Source organism: Hyaena hyaena, unplaced genomic scaffold, assembly GCF_003009895.1.
Source record: "Hyaena hyaena isolate Hyena2069 unplaced genomic scaffold, ASM300989v1 scaffold_359, whole genome shotgun sequence".
NCBI lineage: Eukaryota > Metazoa > Chordata > Mammalia > Carnivora > Hyaenidae > Hyaena > Hyaena hyaena.
The window spans coordinates 358,302-364,190 of NW_024080994.1; the positions used below are offsets into that span (position 1 = coordinate 358,302).

General features: G+C 40.7%; 1 pseudogene; it reads left to right on the forward strand.

The window, feature by feature from the left end:
• The first annotated feature begins 5,415 nt into the window (after nt 1–5,415).
• LOC120243906 lies at nt 5,416–5,521 on the forward strand (annotated as a pseudogene).
• Nucleotides 5,522–5,889: the final 368 nt, after the last annotated feature.

A 5,889-nucleotide genomic window follows, 5' to 3' on the forward strand; every position in this document is an offset into this window, starting at 1 on the left:
CAAGGTCACTATAGTCTGGTCGCATGTCTTTACTGTCAAAGCTGCCTCATATAATAAACTCATTCAGAGTGGGTATCGGTACAGCTTCAGACTCTTTTAGGCATGTTTTGTCATGAGCTCATCGTTGCCCAACTCCCCAGAACAGACTACCCGCCTTTGACTCATGTCCAGAAATAGTGGAACAGTAACTGTTCTCCAAAACCTCCACAATCCCCTTCATCTATACATCTTTGCACCTAGTTTTCTTTCTCACTAGAATTAGCTTCTCACTAACTCTTTCCTTATTAATTCCTTTGACTCTTTTCTTAGATAGCCAGGAATCTTTGTCTTTTACTCCAACCCCATCCCAAAGTGACCTGGGCCCCCTCGTGTGTTTCCTGGCACCATGTACCTCTCCTATCAGAGCTTTAAATTGCCTTTTGCTTCCCTGTCACTTCCACTGGGCTCTAATGGGTAGACATTACCAATAAGGGTAATGTCCCTGGTTAGTTCCTATTATTGTATATATCAGCACTAACATGGGCTCTGACCACAAGGTCCAAAGGTAAACTACATTTCAATTTAAACAGTTTCCTTTGTAATTCTATTTTTTTTAATGATCTAAAAACATTACTTCAGGAAGGCATCTTTAGGTTTCATCTGGCTGTTGAAGGAGTCTGTGGCATAATAAATTTAAAAAGAATTTTTTAATGTTTATTTATTTTTGAGAGAGAGACAGAACATGAGTGAGGGAGGGGCAGAGAGAGAGAGAGAGAGAGAGAGAGACAGAATCCGAAGCAGGCTCCAGACTCTGAGCTGTCAGCACAGAGCCCCACGTGGGGCTTGAACTCACAAACTGTGAGGTTACAACCTGAGCCAAAGTTGGTCACTGAACCAACTGAGCCACCCAGGTGCTCCTGTGGCATAAGAAATTTTAAGAACTTCTGCAGAATGCTCAGTAAGTATATGATGAATAATTAGTTGGAGAGTTAAATGGATGAACGAAAATAAATTAAATGAGAGAAAATTCCCTATGATCCAGAAAAGAAAGAAGGCTCCAGGTCTGGGAGTTGTGAGAACTTGCTGCCCATGAATATATTTTAATCTACAAGATGGAGCATGAAATTGCAGAAAAAGTTCAAAGTTTATTGAATACCCAATACATTTTTGGGCTGTGGAAAACTCTCCATTGCCTACACTACCACCACTAATCCCCTCCCCTTTCTTCCTTGCTAGCAAGGCTTATCCACTATAATAGTGCTAAACCAGCTCAATGCTCCCATGGTTAGTTCTGGCCATGGCCCACTTCTAGACAATAAGATGTAAGGGAAATCTGTAGGAGCTTCTGGGAAATAAGTCCTTTGACAGTGATCTTGGAGAGAAGTTTTCCTGCCTTTGAGCATAGCTTTGTGAAGGTGTACAGTCTAGAAGTACTGTGGCCATCTTATGTCCAAGAGGCAATAAATTTGAGGATGATAAGAAAACATGCTAAGATGGCAGATTGAAGTGGGGGAGGAACCTGGGTCCTCAATAATATGATTATCATTAAATCATTCATGGCAGCACCTTATCCAAAACATTTTTATTTGTTAGATCAATAAATACAATTATTATTTAGCCCATGTTTTGGTGGGAATCTTACAGCTCAATGCCTTCCCATCTCATCCAGCAGCACAACCTACTGATAAATTTGGCTGCCATGAGGATTAGGGCTGCAGTCCTGAACTAGCTAAGCACATCATTCTTCGTTTTCAGTCATACGTTAATATTTCCCTCTGCAAAGATCAGATTTATTCAGTAATTATTTTAGCCCTAGAATACACCAGACAGAAAAGAGGAGCATTGGCTCTGTAGTAGGGAAATAACTTCATGATCCCATAATCACCATCACCAGCAGACCTCGCTGAAACATTTCCATACACCTAACTCTCTTGTGTCCTGACCTAAAATGCCAGGCCTGGACTGAAAACAGCCTACAGAAAAGGCTAAGTTCTGCTCTGAAATTAGAGGTTGCTATGATTCACGCCAGCTCCAGGCATCGCTTTCCCCAATTCCAGCCCATCTCCTCATGTACCTCCTGATATTTCTCACTTTCTAGTTCTCTCTGGGGATTGACACACCTTTCCAATGGCCTGTAAGCTCTTTTGAAGTCAGGGACATTTTCCAGGGGTTATTGTATCCTCCTTCAGTATCCAAACAAGGAGTCAATAAATGTTTATTTGATGATACTTTATAAAAGGTTTAGGACTACAGGCATACTTCACATATATTGGGGGTTCAGTTCCAGACCACAATAAAGTGGCTATTGCAATAAACCAACTCAAAAAAATTTTCTGGTTTCCCAGTGCAAATAAAAGTTATGTTTACACTATACTGTAGTCTATCAAGTGAGCAAGAGCATGATAACAAAAAAAAAAGGCATGAACATATCTTAATTTAAGAATATTTCTAAAAAGTGATAACTATCATCTGAGTTTTCAGCAAGCTGTAATCTTTTTGCTAGTGGAGGGTCTTGTCTGGATGTTGACGGCTGCTCACTTGTCAGGGTGGTGGTTGCTGAAGGTGGGGGTGGCTGTGGCAATTTCTTAAAATAAGATACCAATAAAGCTTGCTGCATGATGGGGGAATGGCTGGGCAGAGGAGCAGTCAGAACACACATAACATGTATCTACTAAGTATACTATCTCATCCTGATCACCCATCACTGCAACAAACATAACAGTGAAAGATTTTGAAATATTGCAAGAATTACCAAAATGTGACACAGAAACATGAAGTGAAAAAAAGCTGTTGGAAAAAGTGGCGCCAATAGACTTGCTTAACACAAGGTTCCCACAAACCTTCAATTTATAAAAAAAAATAATAATAATATCTGGGAAGCACAATAAAGTGAAGTGCAATAACATGAGGTATTCCTATATTCATGAGAATTGAGAGTACATAACATAATCCCTGCAGAGAAAGCACATGTATAAAGAGATACTTATGATGCCAAGCAGTGTGCACTTGAACAGCTGCATGAAGGATAATGTCAAGGTCACTTGGATCTGAGATAGGAGAGCAAGGCTCTATAGAAGAGCTGCACCTCAAACTAGTTCTGAAAGTGGATAAGAACAAGAAGAGGAATGAAAGGACCCACCAGGCAGGTCACATAGGGTAAGCACTGACAGAGGCAGAAGGACTTTCAGGAGAGTGAAAGATGAATGTAAAGAAAGTAGGGGATATCTTACACTGTTGGTGGGAATGTAAACTGGTGCAGCCCCTCTGGAAAACAGTGTGGAGATTCCTCAAAAAATTAACAATAGAACTCCCCTAGGACCCTGCAATAGCACTGCTAGGAATTTACCCAAGGGATACAGGAGTGCTGATGCATAGGGGCACATGGACCCCAATGTTCATAGCAGCACTCTCCACAATAGCCAAAACATGGAAAGAGCCTAAGGGTCCATCAACGGACGAATGGATCAAGAAGATGTGGTAAATCTATACAATGGAATACAACATGGCAATGAGAAAGAATGAAATCTGGCCATGTGTAGCAACATGGATGGACCTTGAGGGTGTTATGCTGAGCAAAATAAGTCAGGCAGAGGACAGCTACCATGTGTTTGCACATATAGGCGGATTAGTAGGAACTTAACGGAGGACCGTGGGGGAGAAGAAGGGGAAAAATAGTGGGGGAGAGGGAGGGAGGCAAACCATGAGAGACTCTTGAATGTTGAGAACAAACTGAGGGCAGATGGGGGGGGCGGGGAAGGGGGGTGATGGGCATGGAGGAGGGCACTTGTGGGAATGAGCACTGGGTGTTATAAGGAAACCAACTTGACAATAAACTATTATAAATAAATAAATAAATAAATTTAAAAAAAGAAAGTAGGGGATAAAATGGGAGAGGCAGTTTTATATTAGATGGTAGAGGGCCTTTATTGTAAGCTCAGGCGTTTAGGCTTCATATTATACAGGGAGCCATTGAAAGTTGTAGGAAGAGTTAAATTATGTGCCTTGCAAATACCACTTACCACACATCTTGCTATGAAATCTGGGTCATTCATTGATGACAATGCCAGAGGCTGTACTGTCAGCCAGGAGATTATTAGATAGTGGAATTATCTGGTTGAATAGGTTGTATAGGACAGACTCAAAAGCCTTCTTACCTATGAACTGTTGCTTTCTGCTAACAATCATACTTGATTTGAAGGAAGGTCTTTCCATTACATTACCAGAGACAAATTAAAATCATCATCTTTTATTCTTCATTTTTGACCTCAAGGGCAGAGGCCTGTAATAACCTACACCTCACTTTATAGCACATCGCCACAGTATACCCACAAGACTCCTTTACTCTTCTCTCAACAATCAAAGAGTTCCCCTAATCCCACATCCTTATTTCATCTTATTTTAGTATTTTCTCCTCCTCACCCCAGAACCTTCATCACCATCTCTCTCATCCCCACAGGGGCATTCTGATGTTGTTGATAGGTGCGTGTATCTTTGTAGATCTAGTGTTGTTTGTATTTAACAAATTTGAGTTTGTTTTTTAAATTTGGACAAACGGCATTACACTTTACATCTCATTTTCTCTTGTTCATTTATAATTTTGCTTTTAAATGTATCCATATTGCATATCAAAATATTGCATATATAAACATTGAAAATATTGCCTCTGTTTGCTGCATACTTTTCCATAGAATGCAACCACCCCACTTAGTTATTTATTGTCTTATGAAGGGCGTCCATGTTAATTCCAACTCCCAATTACCACAAACAGCGCTAAAAAGACATCTTTGCATGTGATCCCTCGTGAAAATGTCTCTCAGATGTGTCCAGAAGTGGGCTTGGAGAAGTAGGATGACTGTATAATTTATTGTCTTTCCTAAGGGGAACATTTTGGGAAGTAAAAGGGCACTAGTAGTATATTATGCCCAAACCTCAGGTTTTCCCTGCCTTCCTGCTAAGTGTCATCTTTGCTTTAGTTTCATTAAGACTGTCAGATTGCTTTCTGAAATGATCATACTCCTTTACTCTTCTCCCAACAATCAAAGAGTTCCCCTAACCCATATCCTTGTAAACACCTGGCATTATCCAACTTTCCAGTTGTGATATTCGAATGTGTCTGAAATGGTCTGTGTTGTTCCAATGACCAGTGAACTTGAGTACCCCTTCTGGTACCAGTTCACCATTTGAGTTTCTTCTCCTGTGAACTGCCCCACCATATCCCTTATGCATTTTTCTTTGAGGCTTCCCATCTTTTCCTCTGGTCAGTTTGCAAGAGTTCTTTGTATAGTCTACGTAATAATCCAATAATCATTTTTTTAAGAGGCAGTTTTAAGCATTGCAGATTCTTCTCCCAGTCTGTCTGCCCACTGACATTGTTTATGAAGCTTATAGTTTACCGTTGCCAGGGTCACCATTTTCTCTTTAAAAATAAAAAGACATATCGCTTCTCGGCCTTTTGGCTAAGATCAAGTGTAGTATCTGTTCTTATCAGTTTAAAAATAAAAAGACATGATTATCTTCTTCCCCAGGTTCTGGCTGACTCTCTAGCTCTTTGCATATTCTCTATAAAACAAGAGCAAGATAGATAGTGACTGAAACATAGCCTAGGATATAAGACATCTGGGCCTGCAGAATGGGATAATAAAGGTGAAAAGGACCTTGGACATCACCTAGTTCAAACCCCCACTTTACAGATACAACATTCCAAGTCACAAAAGAACAAGTGGCTTGACGGAGGGCTAAGGGCACAGCTCTCCTGCCTGATTCCAGGCTGGGTCTTCTCAGCACACCAGGCACAAGGTGAAAGTGTCTGTTCCTCCAGCCATTCCTTATCGACATTCCCTAATCAGTACTGGCTCACCCTTCCATTTCCCATCCTGTAGAGTGAGTCTTGTTTTTGTTTCACGGTGGACT